Source organism: Sminthopsis crassicaudata, chromosome 2 (genome assembly GCF_048593235.1).
Source record: "Sminthopsis crassicaudata isolate SCR6 chromosome 2, ASM4859323v1, whole genome shotgun sequence".
Taxonomy (NCBI): Eukaryota; Metazoa; Chordata; class Mammalia; order Dasyuromorphia; family Dasyuridae; genus Sminthopsis; species Sminthopsis crassicaudata.
In genome coordinates, this window is record NC_133618.1 from 433,654,654 (window position 1) to 433,670,842 (window position 16,189).

Below are 16,189 nucleotides of genomic sequence, written 5' to 3' on the forward strand. Positions count from 1 at the left end.
ATAGAACAATAATATTCCATAACATTCATATACCATAGTTTACTGTTGGGTATTTTTTATACTCCTAGTGTTTTATTATTATTATTATTATTATTATTATTATTATTATTATTATCAAAGCTTTTTATTTACAAAACATATGCATGGATAATTTTTCAACACTGACCCTTGCAAAACCTGTTCCAAATTTTCCCCTCCTTCCCCCCACCTCCTCCCCTAGATGACAGGTAGTCCAATATATGTTAAATATGTTAAAAAAAAATATGTTAGGGGCAGCTAGTCATTGTAGTGTATAGAGCACCAGCACTGAAGTCAAGAGGACCTCAGTTCGAATATGGCCTCAGACACTTAACATTTATTAGCTGTGTGATCCTGAGCAAGTCACTTAACCCCAATTGCCTCTGCAAAAAATAAATAAATAAAATATATTTTAATCCTCTCTCTCTACATATACATGTATATACATACATACATATATATATATATATACAGTCATACAGTTATCTTGCTGCACAAGAAAAATGGGATCAAGAAGGAAAAAACAACTGAGGAAGAAAACAAAATTCAAGAAACAACAAAAAGGGTGAAAATGCTATGTTGTGGTCCATACTCAGTTCCCATGGTTCTCTCTCTGGGTGTAGATGGCTCTCTTCATCACTGAACAAGTGGAACCGGTTTGAATCATCTCATTGTTAAAGAAAGCCACATCCAACATCGTATGGTCTTCTTGTTACCGTGTATAATCTCCTGGTTCTGTTCATTTCACTTAGCATTCTCTTCAGGCCTCTCTGAAATCATCCTGCTAATTGTTTCTTACAAACAATAATATTCCATATCAGTTTCTCCATCAGGAGAATGATAGACTACTGGGTTTGACTAGAGGAAAGTTTAATATCATCTAAGTACAACCACTTCATTTTATCAAAGTCTCCTGACTTCCAAACTGTTGCTTTTTCTATTTACCATATTCCCTTATTACTTTTCCCGATCCCTTAGTTTTCTCACCTGTAAAATGGAGACAGAAAACATAGGACTTACCAGATCTTAGAATTTATCATTTGTGTTCAATGTGTTAGGTCCTATCAACTGACCTTTTAATGGAGTAGAGGAGTTTCCTCTCCACTTGAAGAATGAGGGGATGTGGAGAAATGAACGCTGATTTTGAGTCAAGTGATCTGAGACTGATTCATTTCCCTAGCATTTACTACCTGTGCGATCTTGCCTTTAACCTCAGTGACTTGCATTTTCCTCATCTATTAAATGAAAGGGTTGGACTAGATATAGGTCCCCTCCCCCTCAAACTCCATGCTTTATGTATTAGAAGCTTCAAGCTTCGACCAAGTTGCCAAAGGAATGGGGACAACAAAAGGCAGGACACCTATAGGCAGGCCCAGGCCAGGCTCTGTTAGGGAGATAGGGGTGGGAACAACTTGAGAGACTGAGGCATGGACTGGGCTCTGCTGGAGGAATGGAGAAAGGCTGGGCTACAGTGGGGATTTGGAATTGTGAGTGGGATGGGAGGACATTGAAGTGGAATTAGACAACCGGAAACTGGGCTAGGGGTTCCAAGTCCAACCCCAAGTCAACCAATCAACAAGCATCATTAAGCAGCTATTATCTGAAGACACAAAACCGAAGGCAAAAACAATTCTGGTTCTTAAGGAATTCCTAGAATAGGAATGATGATAGGAAATACACATTCAATAGGAATTTGATATACAAAACAGGTGGGTGTGTAGTCAGGGTGAAGGTGAATGTGATAGGTGGGGGAAAGTAGCTCATGCTGAGTCATGGAGGAAGACAGGGACTCTGAGAGACTCCCAATCTTATTGACATAAAAACTATAGATAGAAAAACTGGGGCTAAGAGAGGGAAAGAGAATGTCCAGATTCTTTTAGGTTTAGATAATTCAGCTTTCCTGATTTTTTCCCACTACTCCACGATGATGTTTTTCACTGGACGATTTATTGCTCCAAATGGGATAGGTCTGATTCTCTCCTGGATCTTCTCCTGAGATAAGGATGAAAAAGATGAAAAGGGCTACTTGGGACAGTTCTAAAGTGAAGAAGGTGAAGGGTTATAGGTTAGAACAGTCACTCTTAGGTTAGTCAGATGGATTGTGTCTGGCTCCAAAGATCTGGGTGTGGCAAATTAGCCATGAAACTGGGGCCTTTTGAAAACAAGGAATAGGAGTCCAGAAGGTCAGGCATTAGAGAAAAATGAGAGGTCAATAACTTTAACATTCAGCCCTTGCCCACCTTGGTGTCTATGCTATAGTAGAAGTAAGATTTCTGGCTCTGGAACAGGTTTAGGGCTAGAATTGATTGAAGAAAATTTCTTGAAGAAGATGGAATTTGAGGTGGACATTAAAGAAGAGGAGGACATTTTAGATGATATATGAACTTGGTTCAGAGGCAAAAAAATTGCTGAGTGTTTGGGTAGAACAGCAAGTTGTCCAGTTTGGGTAGACTGTAGGAAGAGAAGTATTAGGAGAAACAACTGTAAAGATGCATTCTGGGGCTAAATTTTGGAAAGTGGGCTAGTGATATTTTAAGATACTCAACACTTAACTAGCTGTGTGACGCAGGATAATTCACTTAAACCCAATTGCCTTGATAAATAAATAAACATAAGGTAGAGATAAAGATGCAATAAAGATTATTCATAGAACTTGAATATTCAAGTTCCAACTCCTATCCAGAACAGTGGCAAACTAACACTTTATCAGATGTAACAGCTAAGCAAGGTCTGCTGAAACTAGTGGACCTCTGTGTTCTGGGGAGCAGCTAGGTGGTGCAGTACATAGAGCACCAACCCTGAGGTTGGGAGGACCTGAGTTCAAATCTGACCTCAGAATACTTAACACTTCCTAGCTGTGTGACCCTAAGCAAGTCACTTAACCCTAATTGCCTCAGCAAAAAAGAAGACAATAGAATAATGGTTCTGAAACCAGAACTAAAAAAAGAAAAAAAAATCAGGGGCCCCAATTCCAAATTTAGAGTCCTATAACAGTCATGATGGGGCAGAATTGGGAAGATGTGGGAAGCTATAAAATCAGTTAAGAGTGAACTGGTTATTTGTTCAGCTGATAAGAAAAGAACTTCGCAACTAGGTTATCTTCCATGGAAGTGAAGAAGAGGGACAGATAATGAATGAAATAGATCAAGAAAGAAGAGGTGAGGATAAGGATAAGAAAGACTCAATTTTGAATCTGGGTGACAGAGAGGATAGGGAAATCTTAATTTTCATTCCTGCAGTCATTTAAGATTTGCCAAACACTTATTTTACAATAATTCTGTGAAGTGATGAATGCAAATACAGTTACCTTCCACATCCAAGGAGATTTAGAAGTTCCCTGATAGACAGCTAAGGAATTGCAGTTATGTGGGAAAAGCTAGACATCACACATACTCTTTAGTTCCCAGGCACCAGCAACAAAGAGTGGGCTTCTTTGCTGAGCTTTTTCCCACCTTTAGATGAGATGTATCTTGCTCTTGACTTGAGTCCCTTTACTCTTTTTTTTTTATTATTATTCTATCCTAATCAATTTAACTTCAATTTCTATTGTATAAGTAAATGTTTTCTTTCTTCCTCTCTCTCTCTCTCTCTCTCTCTTTCTCTCTCTCTCTCTCTCTCTCTCTCTCTCTCTCTCTCTCTCTCTCTCTCTCTCTCTCTCTCTCTCTCTCTCTCTCTCTCTCTCTCTCTCTTTTTTGGTGTAACAAGTATTTGGTGGGAGAGTGTTGAACTGACCAAAGATAAATACTATTACTTTCCTGGTCTGGGACAGGACTGCTTCTTACCCAGAATGACCAGGGCTTTGATTTTGAATTTCCTGAGATCAAAATACTCCCACTTTGCAAACATCTGATGTGTAGAAGATAGATATAATTCCAGACTTAAAAGAGTCAAATGATGAATGTCTATCCACAACTCTTTTCTAGTTCATCAAAAGGTAGAAAATCTCAGTCTTCATTGGGGACATATAATAGTGATGAGGTTCTGGATTACTAGCCAGGGTTGACAGAGAAAGTCTGAAATACCAATAAAAGTATTCTCTGAGAAAAGCAGGTCATTTTGCAGTTTAGGAAACTAAGACAAACTGGATTAATTGATTTGCTATCACTCAGCTAATAAGTATCTGAGGCCAGATTTAAATTCCAAAAGATGAGTCTTCTTGACTTCAAGCTCTATATTCTGTCATAAATCCAAGTTATATCAGCCCCCTCATGCCTAGGTTAAATTTCCACTATAAATCTGTCCATGGCACATGCCATCTTTGCTGAATCCCTTTTACGTTAAATCTGCCTCGATATATCTTTCTCCTGCCCTCTTACCCATGCCTTACGGTGTCTTTCTCCTTCTTATAGCTAACTCACTTTTAGGGTACTAAACTCTATGGATTTAGCCTGTCAGTTAAGGACATACTTGGAGTATATCCTTTCTTCTAGTTAACTGTGACTTTCATTAGGGAACTTGTCTTTTCCATTATTATTTGGGTTCTCCCCTGCCTCATTGTTAATTGTTAAAACTACTTTGGTGTCTAACTATATGCTGTCCCAAATTTCATATTTGCTACTCCTAATGTCTATTGTATCTCTTCATTTTATCTGTAACTTCTCAGAAATAAAAATAACTTTTGCCAAAGAGAATAGCCATTGTGAATTCTTCACATAATCATGTGAATATATCAATCAATATTTGGTGCTGCACCCAAGTATGTCATTTGATGCCAATTGCTCTCCTAAAACACATCAATAGAGCTTTCTAGGTCCCATATCTTATTTATATATAATATTTCCCCTCTAGACCACAGTTATACTAGTAAATAGTATTATACCAATATGATTATCTTCAATTTGTGGATCAGGAAATCTTGATAGAGGAAAGCCAAACAAGTTTTTTGTCACTGCACAATTATTAAGTATCAGAATGGGATATGAAATTCTGATATTCTGACTCTAAGACTAGGACATTTTCTGCTTCAGTGTTCTGTCTTGTACTGTTAAAGCAAGGATATTGAGGTTATTAAAGGAAAAGAGGATATTTCTAGCTCTCTTATTTTGAATGGACCAATCATGGTGTAGCAAAGAAGACTTAAAATGATAGGAAGCAGAATATCAGAGCTAGAAACTGATCATTAGAATGGAAGAAGGAAGGAAACAAACATTTATTAAATGCCTATCATGTTCCAAAGAGCTATGAGGAAGCTAGGTGACTCAGGGGAAAGAGCTCTGGACTTGGACTACAGAAGACTTTAATTCAAATCCAGCCTAAAGTAGTTACTAGCTGTGTGAGTGTCTATTAAGTATTTACTAAGTGGGTGCCACTTAATTTTGCAAATGACTTAACTGTTTGCCTTAATCCATTGGAAAAGGAAAAAGCAAACCACTCCAGTATCTTCCCAAAACAAACAAACAAACAAACAAACAAAAAAACCATGGACAACATCACATGCTGTTGGCTACAGGGTCACAAAGAAGATACTACTGAACAACAATGTGCTAGGCCCTGGGTTATGTAGTTCATAAATATTATTTCAGTTGATTTTACATGTACATGTACATACATACAACTCTTTAAGGTGTATGCTATTACTAATATCATTTTATAGATGAGAACACTGAGTCAGGTATATGTTAAAGTGGCTTGCCCAGAGTCACAAACTTCTGTGGCTGGTACTTGAACTTAGGTTTTCTTGACATCAGATCCAAGACTCTATTCACTGTGTCATCTAATTGCTTGTAAAGGTTGGAAGGGGTGAGTCATTGATTTTCTATGGGTTGTGATATGTCCTTCCTGTAACCATTTTGTGTTTGTGGGGGAGGGTATTGAGACTTATGATTTTATCAATGTAGGGAATTCCTAGTGTGAGAGCTTCTTCTGCTGATACAGATTGACATTTGTGACATCCAGTCTCAGAGAATTTCCTAGAGCACAGATCTTAAATCACTTCCCTATGATCACATAGCCAGCATGTGGCAGTTAAAAAACATGAACCCAAGACTTCCTGACCTCTGCTAGCCCTCTCTCTGTTAGGTCATGTTCTTTCTCTTTCCTTATTGTATCTTTTATTAAATATGATTTTACATTTTGAAGCCTTGTAATCCTAAGTAATCATAAGGGGAATCAATGGATATCCTAAGGATTGCTACATATGTGCCTAGTAGAGGACGGCAGTTGTTCCCCATGCCTGGAATTCTCTCCCTCCTCATCCCCCATCTCCTGGATTCCTTGGCTTCCTTCAAGTTTCACTTATAATGGTACTACAGGAAACTTTTTCTCATCTCTCTTAATTCTAGTGCTTTCTTTATGTTAGTTATTTCCCATTTATCTTGTATATACCTTGTTTCTACTTTGTTATTTCCTGTATTAGATTTTTACATTTAGATTGTCTTTGTATCCCTAGAATTTAGCACAGTGCCTGGCACATAGTAGATACTTAATAAATATTTTTAATCTCTCCTGGTACCAAGTCAGTCAGTTTAAAGCCTCTGACACTAGGCTTATATACCAAAGGACAAGTCATTCCCAGCAATATCAGAATTCATGGCCAAAAAAGACATTCAGTGCTCGTGGATAGGCCGAGCGAATATAATAAAGATGACAATACTCCCCAAACTAATCTATTTATTTAGTGCTATACCAATCAGACTCCCAAGAAACTATTTCAATGACCTAGAAAAAATAACAACAAAATTCATATGGAAGAATAAAAGGTCAAGAATTACAAGGGAACTAATGAAAAAAAAGTCAGAGGAAGGTGGTCTAAGTGTACCTGATCTAAAGCTATATTATATAGCAGCAGTCACCAAAACCATTTGGTATTGGCTAAGAAATAGACCGGTAGATCAGTGGAACAGATTAGATACGAAGGACAAAAAAGGGTACATCTATAGCAATCTAATCTTTGACAAACCGAAAGATACCAACATTAGGGGAAAAAATTCATTATTTGGAAAAAACTGTTGGGAAAACTGGAAATTAGTATGGCAGAAATTATCCACACTTAACACCATATACCAAGATAAGATCAAAATGGGTCCATGATTTAGGCATAAAGAATGAGATCATAAATAGATTAGAGGAACAGAAGATAGTCTACCTCTCAGTCCTGTGGAGGAGGAAGGAATTTATGACCAGAGGAGAACTAGAGATCATTATTGATCACAAAATAGAAGATTTTGATTACATCAAACTAAAAAGTTTCTGTACAAACAATACTAATGCAAACAAGATTAGAAGGGAAGTAACAAATTGGGGAAATATTTTTAAAGTTAAAGGTTCTGACAAAGGTCTCATTTCCAAAATATATAGAGAACTGACCCTAATTTATAAGAAATCAAACCATTCTCCAATTGATAAATGGTCAAAGGATGTGAACAGACAATTCTCAGATGATGAAATTGAAACTATATCCACTCATATGAAAGAGTGTTCCAAATCACTACTGATCAGAGAAATGCAAATTAAGACAACTCTGAGATACCACTACACACCTGTCAGATTGGCTAAGATGACAGGAACAAATAATGATGAATGTTGGAGGGGATGTGGGAAAACTGGGACACTGATGCATTGTTGGTGAAGTTGTGAAAGAATCCAGCCATTCTGGAGAGCAATTTGGAACTATGCCCAAAAAGTTATCAAAATGTGCATACCCTTTGACCCAGCATTGCTGCTATTGGGCTTATTTCCCAAAGAAATACTAAAGAGCAGAAAGGGACCTGTATGTGCCAAAATGTTTGTGGCAGCTCTTTTTGTTGTAGCTAGAAACTGGAAGATGAATGGATGTCCATCAATTGGAAAATGGTTGGGTAAATTATGGTATATGAAGGTTATGGAATATTATTGCTCTGTAACAAATGACCAGCAGGAGGAATACAGAGAGGCTTGGAGAGACTTACATCAACTGATGCTGAGTGAAATGAACAGAACCAGAAGATCGCTGTATACTTCAATGCTGTATGAAGATGTATTCTGATGGAAGTGGATATCTTCAACATAAAGAAGATCCAACTCACTTCCAGTTGATCAATGATGGACAGAAATAACTATACCCAGAGAAGGAACACTGGGAAGCGAATGTAAATTGTTAGCACTACTGTCTATCTACCCAGGTTACTTACACCTTCGGAATCTAATACTTAATGTGCAACAAGAAAATGGTATTTACACACATATATTGTATCTAGGTTATATTGTAACACATGTAAAATGTATGGGATTGCCTGTCATGGGGGGGAGGGAGTCAAGGGAGGGGGGTATAATTTAGAAAAATGAATACAAGGGATAATATTATAAAAAAATTACTCATGCATATATACTGTGGAAAAAAAATTCTAAATTTAAAAAAAAAAAAAAAAAAAAAGAATTCATGGCCAAAGCCCCTGGTTCTAGTCCTATCTGGCCAGGTGTATGCCATCTCTTTTACCTAGGCCATCTCAAGACTTCATTTTCCAAATGGGGGTACCTTTGTCTACTTAAATGACCCAGAGAGATTCTCCATTATTTCTTCTCCCTCCACAGCTTCGAGTCCTACCCTTTCTTCTTCTCCTTTGTCCATTTCTTCTCTTCCTCTTCCACACTATTTCCTACTGATTAGTGTATCCATCCTGTTCCACAATCGTAGGCCTACTCCAGCCTCTCATTGCTGGCCTGTAGCATATAGAGTTGGCCCAGAGGTGAAAGAAGGTTATTTGGATTGATTGTTGCTGCATTCAGCCCCAATCCTCCAGTTTCTTAAAACCTTTCAGAGCTAATCTTGAATTACAATTGTCAGAAGCCAAAGTGTGTCCCCAGTGAATTTGGGAATTATGATAGTGGGATGAGCCGTAATCAGGACTTTGGGTTTGACTCCAATTTGTGTCATTTACTGTGCAATCCTGGTTAAATCACTTCTATATGGGCTTTAGTTTCTCTTCCTATAAAACGTGGGACTTCTGTCCCTCCCCTTCAGAACCTTTACTAATAAATGCCCCCTGGCACTTTCTTCTTCCCTACAATCCCTGGAAGGTGTTCCACCCCTTGGAGAGGCTATGAGTGAAATGGAAAGGGGCCTGATCTGAAGTCAGAAGACCTGGATTTGATTCCCACTCTTTAAGCTTCTCAGCTTTGTGATTTTAGACAAGTCACTTGTCCCCTCTGAACTTCAGGTTCTTTATCTATAAAATAACCTTAGATAAGCAGTAACCTAGTTCCTAAACCATTCTCTAAACATTCTCTAAAACATTTTTGAGGGCCTTCATTAGGAGAATTTTTGTCTTATCTACAAAGCCAGTTAAAATTAGTACAAAATTTGCATGCAATTTGCATGCATCCTTGAAAGGACTGTCATATGCATTCTGTTGCATTTTTTTTCCTCTGCCAGGACAAGAGAGTGAAAAGAGTCCAGAACTGGGAGTCAGGAAGCCTTAATTCTTGTCTCAATTCTCTTTATGTGATCTTGGAAAGTTACTTTCCTTTTCCTCATCAGTAAACTGAAAAGAATATACATTGTTTCACCTTTAGATACATAAAACTATACAATGTTATTGCTGGAAAATACCTTATTCCGGTCAATTCCTTCATTTTATTTTTTTAAATTCAATAATATTTATTAAGCTCCTGCTATGTATAAGATTTTGTGTAAACAACAAAAAATGAACCTGACCTTGAAGAGTTTATATAGTTTCTTTCCCTTTTTGCTCTTTAAAGCCAATTTATTTCTCAATTTTTAGTTTTTCCCTCAGGAAACTGAGTCTGAGGGAGGTTTAAATGACTTGATCAAAGTCACAATGGTGGTAAGCAGAATTTGAATCCAAATCCTTTGACTTAAAAGCTAGGGCTCTTGTTTTTATGGTATGTTGATGTTAGATTTGTATTCAACTATTCTAATTTCTTGATTTCACAGCCAGAGAAACTGAGGACAGAGAGGGGGAACTCATTAGTCCAAAGAAATGAAAAATTATTTGCAGATCAGTAACTAGAACTCCTATCTGCAGCCTCTCAGCCCCAGTCTCTTCTTATTTTATCATGTCACTTTCATAATTCTTCTCAATCCTTCTCACCCTTCCTTGCTACTAACTCAAGTTCTTCAGGGAGAGAGAGGTGAAGGGGGTATCCATAGCCCAGAGTTTGGGGCCCATATACCCTTCTTTGGACTTCAGCTGGCCTTCAGACCTTCAGCCTGCCTGCTTCCTTCCGCCTAGGTGCCCCCTGCACAATGCCCAGTCTGTTTACAAGAGGTTCTGAAGGGTTGGGCCCCACAGACCCTGAGAAACTCAGCCAGGATGGGGCCTAGGCAAGGGGAAGAGGCTGGATCCTCTGTCTATCACCACAGATCACAGAAAAAGCTAAGGAGCTTGAGGTAAGCCCCTTTTCCAGCTCTTCCACACCCTCCCCTTCCTTGGTTCTTCTCTTCCTCAATTTTGTGCTTTTGTTTTCTGGAACACAAATGTGCCCCAAACAGGGATTTATCCATTGTAGATGCTCTGCAAATAATCATTGAATAAGTTGAAACTAGGACCTTTGAATCTTTTTTCAGGTCAGGACTTGGAGGGAGCTAAAAATACAAAGCCCAGATTAAAAGGACTAGTAGAAACCTCAGAGACACAAGGGTTCTCAATCCTTTCAATGCACTGAACCCATGTATTAGGCTGGTGAAGTCTAACATTACTGTGGTTTGTTGCCTACATTTATAATTAAAGGGAATAATAAATTTCAGTTAAAGGTTTATGAATATAAAGACATAATTTTTTTTTCTCATCTAAATTCATGGACTTCCGATTAAGAACTCTGAATTTAGTCCAACCTCTTTATTTTTTGAAACAATTAGGGATTAAGTAAATTTGCCCAGGACCACATAGCTGATAAGTATCTGAAGTTAGATTTGAACTCAAGTCTTCCTGATATCAGAGGCAATGTTCTATCCACTGTGCCATCAGCTGTTACCTAACTGCTTCCCTCTTCCCCTAATTTTAAACAGGAGAAAACTGAGGCCAGAAAAGGATAATAGCATTATTAATTTAGAGTTGGAAGAGACCTAGAGGACATCTGGACCAACCCTATGCTGAGAGATAAAGAAACTGAGGTTCAGAGAGGTTTTATGGCTTGCCAAGAGTTGCATAATTGGTGTGTCAGAGACAGAATTTGAAGTGAATTGACTAAACCATGCTTTCTCACTGACATGCCTAGAGGTCCAATCAGTGACAAACCAGGAACTTAGGTCTTCTAACATTAAGTCCAGAACTTTTGCTGTACTTTACTCACCTCCAAGCCACTGGGAGAGGAAAATACTAAATTCAGTCCTCTCCTTCATTTTTTTCTTCTTGGCTTTAGCAATGGAGCTAATGGCCCACTGAGAGCCAAGACAGAAAAATGGCTTCAGTCTGGGATGTCTTTTGGGGTAAGACTCCTGGCTCTTCAGCAAGGAGTATGGGATAAGGGCAAGTTTAGATGCAGATGCTCCTTCATGTGTTTCCTCTCCTGAAAGAGATTGAACCAGGGCCAGAGAAAGCAGTGGGTTTAGGGTTAACCCTGGGAGCTGTAGGAGATGAGGCCCCCACAGTAGTGATTTTTCTTTTCTTTTTCTCAATAGTATTTTGTTTTTCCAAATACATGTAAAAATGTTTTTCAACATTTGTTTTTGTAAGACTTTGTGTTCCAAATTTTTCTCTCTCCCTTCCTTACATTCCCCTCCCAAGACAATAAGAAATCTGATATAGATTAAATGTGTGCAATTCTTTTAAACATATTTATATATTCATCATGTTGTATAAGAAAAAATAAGATGAAAAGGGGAAAAAACATGAAAGAAAATCAAATAATAACAACAACAAGAAATTGAAAATACTGTTTCAATCCATATTTAGTCTCCATAGTTCTCTCTCTGAATATCAATGACATTTTCCATCCCAAGTTTATTGGAATTGTGGGGACTTTTTTCTAAGGTCTTTACCTCTTCACCATTTCTTGTTAGGTCTCTCCTCTCAATCTCCATCTTTAACATCCAGGCCTTATCCTTAAGGGAATCCTTACCTCAGAGACCCTTTTCTTCAGGACTTGCTGTTGATCCTCTAGTTGATTCTCACTAAATGGGAAAAGTCTCAGAGTTTCTCCCATAAAAACTCTTTTCATGCTGCTGAGAACACGGAGAGAGGGCTGAGGAGGGCCAGGCAGGAAGAAGGGCCACTGGCAATGTTAATGATTACCAAGGAGAAAAGTGGAGACAAGGAACCAAAGTCTGTATAGCTCAGAGTTCCGCAGTGCCAGTCAGGACCAACAATCTACGAGAGCTGGGCCCGTGCTTCAGGTATGACACGGATATACAAAGGGGACTGATGATCAGCTTTTTGTCTGGCCAAGAGGGTCATGGGAGAATTCATGGAAACTGGCTCCCCAAGCCCTGGATTTTTAGAGGATACCTGGATAGTGATGGTAGAGAATGTGGTAGGTGGGATGAGGGAGGGTGAGCTGTCTGGAGCAGGAGGAGTTGTGGGTGATATCTGGACAGAGGCTGATTCTGACTTTAGACTTACAAATATGATACCACAGGGCCATAGGCTGCTGTTTCTGGGAGGCCTAGGAGGCAGTGCCTTCCCATAGTAAACTTTCATGACTCTACAGGTGTCTTATGGTTTTGTTCTCTAGTAATTGCCTTTTCCACCTTTGCCCTGACCATGGTTCTTTATCAGTTCCTTCTTTCATCAAGGAACCTAGGGAACATAAGGAGCAGGATGAAGCCATAGGAATGATAATAGATGTAAATTTAGAGAAGCAGGTGCTATTTTTGCCATTTATGAAGATGACTTTGAGCAAATAACTTTATTTTTCTAGATCTCAGTTTACTCAGCTGTAAAATGAGGGGATAAGATCAGTGGTTTGCAAAATGTGGTCCAGGGCTATTAGGAATCCCTGAGACCCTTTCAGGGAATCTTTTGTCAAAACTCTTTTTATAATAATATTAAGACATTTTAATTTTGAAAATGGTTAACACTGACATATTTGGATATATAAACACACATAACAAAAGCTGTTTAATGGTATTTACAATAATTTTTGCATGACTATATAACATAAAGTGATCCTGAGACTGTCTCCAAAGAGAGAGATCTTCTAATTTCTTGGCTAAGATTCTTTCTAATTCATTACATTTGCCTCTCTATTTCTGAGTCTTCCAGTATGAAGTGGATAATAAGGCATGAGTTGTTACCAGAAAACAGATTAAACCTGTGTTTGAATCCTACTATCTGATTGGGTAATCAAAGACAGGTCATTTTCCCTTCTCTATCCTTTGGTTTTCCTCATCTGTAAAATAGGGGCAAGAGGTAGGGTTTCAAAGGTCGCTTTTAATTCTAAAATCCTTTTCATCCTCTGGGAATTTGAAGTTGAAGAACTAGATGCAGGAAATGGGGAAGCTTGAGGAAGAGGATGAATAAGGATGATTTGAAATGGGGCTGAGGGCTGCAGAGAATGCTCAAGGTCTGGCACTGATCTTAAAAATTATCAAGTTTCTTCACTAGAAGAAAACATCTTGGCTTGCTTGAATGGATCCCATCCCCACAGGCAGGGCCTCTCTCCTGGTTTTTGACTTTCTTTGTCCCTTAGTAAGGTTTACCAGGAAACCCAGGTTCCATCTTTGGCAAGAGCTTTTCCTAGCCCTCAATAGTCCTTGCCTTCTTTTTGAGATTACCCCCAGTTTATGCTGTCCACCTCTTGTCTATACAGAACTATTTGCATGCTATCTCCCACATTAGAATGTGAGCTTCCTGAGAGTAGAGACTGGATTTGTTTTGCCTTTCTTTGTATCCTCAGAACTTAGCATAGTGCCTTGCATGTAGTTTGGTGCTTAATAAATGCTAGTTGTTTGACTAAGTAACAGACAGCAGAGAAGGCATGGTCCTCTTGAGCCAATGGTCATCTACAACTATGTGGGGTAGGTCTCCTCAGATTCCTCATTATTTCAGGATCTGAAGAGTCCTAGCCCAGAGATTTCTATGGTTCAGGAATATGGTCCTGGACTTTCTGGACTTTGGTAGCAGTGGTAGAAAAGCCTGTGACTTTGAATGGTTAGAGGCCTCTGAGTAGGGGAGTGGCAACTTCCTGTTTACAATTGCTATCAGTTTACTGCATTGAGGGCTATAAATTACTATCCTTCCCAAAAGGAGAAAAATGATATTATTCAGGTGACTTGAAGTTGATGTACAACTGTCCTCATTAGCTAGACTCCCAGTTAAAAGTTTTCAAGATCCCAATAGACCCATTTTTCCAGATTAAAGTACCCCATATTGGTGAGTGATACATCTCAGGGGTAAGGTTCCAGGCTTTACTTTCTCTCAGCACTGAGCCCTGACTTGGAGAGTAGAATAGGATCTAAGGAGCTAATTTCCTTCCCTAAACGGTGAACTTTTTCATTCTTTCATTGATGTATTCAGTCATCCAATAATAAAATTATTATTGGTCATTTCAATTTAACAGTTAATAGGTAAATGATGATGTACTGTGCTGAATTATGGACTACAAAGATGAAAAGAAAAGAAACAAAAACAAAACAAAACGAAACAATTGGAAACAAAGTAGATGTTCATTATTTGGGAATGATTAAATGAATTGTGATACAGGAATGTAAGGGAATAGTACTATGCTGTAAGAAATGAATAAAGACAAGTATGGATTTACAAAAATGATGCAAAGATAAGTAAGCAGAGCAAATAAAACAACATACATTGTAACATTGTAGTAATAATATAAGCGCAAAGAACAAGTTTAAATAACCAAAAGTGAAATTTAAAAAATTATAAAAGATAAGTATGACTCTAAAGAAGACATATGAGAAAATATTTCCCTCCATTTCTTTACAGAGGTGGGAAGTTCACAGGTATACAGTTATAATTTTTGTTGGCATGTGGTTGAGTGAAATAGCTTACAACAACTGCCTTTATTTCTTCTCCATTTGTTGTGCATTTTTAAACTTTTGTTATGAATAATATAGTTTTTCTTTTTTAAATCAGATTATCTACTAGCTTATCTATTTTTATTGGCTTAAAAAGAAATTTTTACTTGTAACTTTTTTTTCTTTCAATTTTACTAATTTTTTATTTGCAGAATTTCTATTTTTGTGTTTAGTGGCTTTAATTTTTTTTTTTTTAGTTCATGACCAATTAATTGATCTATTTCTTTTTTTGCTCAAAGTTTTTAGTAATATAGATTTTTCTCTAAGACTATTTCAACTGAGGATGCTGTCTTATTTATCTTAGGTTCCCCCATAAGACTCAGCACAATGCATTTCACAAAGTGATTTGTTAAATGAATGTGTGAATAAATGAAATGAATGAATGAATATAAAAGAGACCTGTGCATTAGAAAAAAATTTTCTGGCAACATGTGCAAGATTGAATAATGCAGTGACACCAGTTTGGAGACTGTTCTAATATTCCCGATGTGGTATGTTGAAGGGCCCGGAAAGGGTAAAGACCCAGAGTTTGAAAGGAGGGACAGATGTACAAACATTATGAAGGTAAAGCCAACAGTACTTAGCAACTAATAGAATTATCAGGGGGAAGCAAGGGGAAGTGAGTCAATAAGTAGTTATTAAGGACCTACTGTGTGGTAGGCACTGTGCTAAATTCTGGGAATATAAAGACAGGCAAAAGATAGTCCCTGCCCTCAAGGAGTTCATAAAACAATGGTAGCAATAATATACAAACAATTATATAGAAGCAAGCTATATAAAGGATTGATAGGAAATTATTAATAGAGGAAAGACACTAGAATTAAAAGATATCAGGAAAGGCTTTCTATAGAAGGTGGAATTTTAGTTTGGATTTGAAGGAAGCCAGAGAAGCCAAGAGATGGAAATGAGGAGGAAGAGAATTCCAGGCATTTGGAGTAGTCAGAAAAAATATCCCAAGTCAAGAGATGAAAAGTCTCGTTTGTAGCAAAGCAATGACGCCAATGTCCATAATTGAATCAAAGAGGGTGGAAAATGACTCAGAGATTTCAAGTCCAAGTGACTTAATAGATAGTAATATAATTGATAGAGAATAAAATTCACAGAATCCAAGTCCTAGAAAAGACCTTAGAGTTTAAGTTTAACTCATATGTTAGTGAGAATCCTCTCTAGTACATACATCTCCAACAAATGGTCATAATAGTTTCTCCTTGAAGAACTCTAGTAATGGAGTGTCACTGACCATTTAAAGCAAATTATTCC

At 37.8% G+C, this 16,189-nt stretch overlaps 1 protein-coding gene across 1 annotated transcript in view; it reads left to right on the forward strand.

Annotated features, from left to right (window-relative positions):
* Nucleotides 1-12,235: 12,235 nt before the first annotated feature.
* The window catches only part of CDHR2 (cadherin related family member 2), a 50,305-nt gene continuing 46,351 nt past the window's right edge, over nucleotides 12,236-16,189 (forward strand). The window contains exon 1 of the mRNA XM_074292194.1: nucleotides 12,236-12,289. The gene's annotated coding sequence lies outside the window, so the exon portion shown is untranslated. The remainder of the gene's footprint in view (nucleotides 12,290-16,189) is intronic.